Genomic DNA, 3,541 nt, shown 5'->3' on the forward strand with positions numbered 1-3,541 from the left:
GGAACAGATGGATGAGGGAACAGATGGATGAGGGAGAGCAGATGGGTGAGGGAAAACAGGGAGATGAGCCAGATGAAAGAAGTACGCTTTAGTCTGTTCTGTTGGCGATGTGACTTTTTTCCATTGAAAACTCATGTTTAGAGAATGTTACAAATAAAAGTCAAATTTCATTCAACATGCATGTATTTTTTTTATAATTAAGTGTTCCACGTGCGCTAAAAAGTGCCCTCCCCCCCCCTCCTGAGCACCTGCCCCCCAAAATGTCTGTGCACGCCTCTGTAAAGAAGTCTGCTCAAGTAATGCCACATGACTTTATTTACACTGTGTGTCTTTTATTAAAAAAAAAAAGGCAGAGGGTGCTGGTCATTCGTATTGAGTCCCCTTTATTCTGATGCCCCAGAATAAAACTTAATCTACCTTTTTATGAATATGAAGAGCCAATGATGAACACTTCCCCCTTACCAGACTAGTCAGGATTGAAGATGTAAAGATGTTTTGACTGTTTCCCAAAGGTTTGAATGTTTCACTTAGCATCAATATAAGAAGCAGGCATGAAAGATCTGTTGCAGAGAGCCACATTTTAATCTGCCACTCTGCAAATCTGGCATTTATAAAGCAAGGCAAGCTTAACTGAAAAAAAAAAAATGTTTAAAAGAAAACTTGAGACTATAAGAAGGAAAACATGCATTGTCATGCAATAAAGGCAGGTATAGAAAAATTAGACCAGAGTAAAATCAGATATTTGGGTTAACAATTGAAACAGTACAGTACTATTACTGTTGCAAAACATTTTAAAGCAACAGTAGCTGTAACAACGTGATGCACTGGGAAAATTACAAAAACATATAAAGAAGCATTAAGAACAGGCGATTAAACACAACAAGACCATTGAAACCAGAAAAAAATGTGACAAGTCTCAGGCTGTTACAAAAACTAAGGGGAAAAATGCATTAACTGCTAACATCTCTAAAGTTCTCATCAAGAAAACCCTAATTATTCATCCATTTTAAAGTATCTATTTCTTGAAATAAGCACAAAATTAAAATTGAAGAATCTATTATGGTAAAAACACCACATTATGTAAGCTTAGAGTTAAGAAATCACATATTCAGAACGAGTAAAAACAGGAAGGTAAATAAAACCACTGAATTTATGACGGAAATAAGGCTGACTATTGATTTATGAGGCTTTAAGTGATTATTTTGCTGTCAAATTTGTTTAACAAACGGGAAACTGTGAAGTGCCTTGAGATGACATGTGTTGTGAATTTGGCGCTATATAAATAAACTGAATTGAATTGAATTGAATTGAAACAATGGGCAACACTTAGGATTTTATCTGCAGGTGACATCTTGGTGCCAGATGCTACTTTGCAAGTTATTTTGCCCCCACCATGGGGCACTAGAGACGAAGAAGAATAAATCAATGCTGTTCAATGAATATAAAAACAAACCAAGTTATTAAAGTTTAATCTATGCGTTCGACTCAGATTTGATTAAAGTGCTTTATTGTTTTTTGTTATTTTTGAAATGGATTTCCCTTCCATAATAATAAGGGGTGATCCTGGTGACCAATGCCCTGTGTAAAACGTTGCTAAGTGTTTTACAATCTTACTTTAGTTTATATGGCAACAATGACTCACTGAGGCTGAATCTTTGGGTGGAAGTGCAGGAAACCATTCCCTCTGACTATCTGCAACAATTGGAGAAAACATTAACCAGCCTGTGAGGCCACTGTCTCTGCAAAGGGCTTTAGTTGTTTTTGCAGCGGCCTGCCACAGATCAGCAAGGTGATATTTTTTTTAACAGTCAGCCTCTGACACATCTCCAACCTTAGAACAACTATAAACAGAAAACATCCATTTAGAGACACAAACTACATGCTTTTCCATTACATGTTGGGTAAATACAGATTTTGCCAACCTAATTGCTTTTATTATTATATTTAACTCAGGCATAGAAATAGGTCAACTTATATCTAATGGCATTTAGAGAACATTAAATAATTTTAATTTATAACTGAAAAAAATTAGATAAGCTGAAACATTTCAACAACAAAAAAACTTTTTTAAAACCTAATTTAACCGATAAAGAGAGCAAACCTTACAGTCCTTAATTGAGCAAGGACTCTATTTACCAGCCAATCGAGTAAACATGGATGATACTGTAAGTGTGACTTAACTATGTACAATTTGAGATTTTCAACTTAATGTAAAGCTACTTATTTATTCTAACATTGTTAGATCTTTACTTCTTTACCTTTTTCTATCTCTTTTTTTTTAAACAAAAGGCCTGAAAATGGTCATTTCTGAGTATCCTACTGGTGTACACGATGAAGCCAGTGTTGACCATGAGGAGGCAGAACTATAACCTTGTGAGCGGGGACCTGCCTCAAAGGATGCAGAGCCAGCATCCTAAACATAGACCTCCCCTGATACGGCGGATCATCTCTCGCCGCAGCTGCTGACTGCAGGTAAAGACATTCCCGTCACATGCTGCTGATGAAGACCTGACAGGTGGTGCAAGACTTCCTGTTGTGACTCCAGTTCGCCGGGGAGATCCTAAAGTAAAAATGCTGTTGCTGGGGAGTATGAGGCAGCTTTTCTGAGCAGAGAGGATGTCTGTTATGAAACTTAATGGTTTTATATAAGATTAATCCATTTTTTTCTTCACCTTTCCCCTCCTTCTTCTCTTTCTCTCAATTTTTCATCTTCCTCATGTTTTTTTTCTGAACTTTCCTTCCCTCTCTCTCACCCTCCTCCCTGTCCCACTGCAGATAAACCAAAGGGGCACTGCAGTCTGAACCCACCCCCCCTTATATAACCACCCTGATTATCCCCCCATGCGTAAAAACAAAATGCAGCGAGCCAAAAGGGAATCCCTTCTCCAGACTGCAGACGGTACCCCAAGCTTTCAATATTTCAAGAGATTTAAGGTTATACAAGCCAGCTGCAGTGGAATGTTACTGCAGGCAGAGATTTTTCCTGTTGTTTTCTAACCTCCCTATTGCTTTGCTCACTCCTAGGCCTTTGACCTCCTGAGCCTGATGCTGCTTCATTTTCTTTCACTTATGCATAAAAAAATACTCTGCAGCACGCCCTAAGACAGGCATGTGTTTGAGGAGTAGGAGACTGAAAGCACAGAGGAAGGTGCTGTGCATGTTAAAGCGCACATCATCTTAAATGCAAAAAGGGCATGACAATGTTAGAAATTCTTTATGTGGCCTGATGCATTTTGCCATGGCAATATATAGCTAGAATGCGTAGTTTTACAATAAATTAAATATTAGCTTTTTAGAAATAAAAGCCATATATAAGCAATTTTTTGTGGCTCTGTGGAGTCACTTCTGGGCCGATATCTTCATTTCATTTGAGAACAGGCTGTTCTGAGCTGTCTTTGTCCTTCTCTCCCTCTCTCTCCCTCTTTGTCTTGCTGCAAAAAAAAAAAAAATATATATATATATATTTAACTCCTTGCCGAAGCCACTGAATGCTACTTCCTTTAGGTGACAGTTTTATCTTGTCTGTAGCATTTCTTTTATC

This window comes from Cyprinodon variegatus, unplaced genomic scaffold (assembly GCF_000732505.1).
Source record: "Cyprinodon variegatus isolate N-32 unplaced genomic scaffold, C_variegatus-1.0 Scaffold493, whole genome shotgun sequence".
NCBI lineage: Eukaryota > Metazoa > Chordata > Actinopteri > Cyprinodontiformes > Cyprinodontidae > Cyprinodon > Cyprinodon variegatus.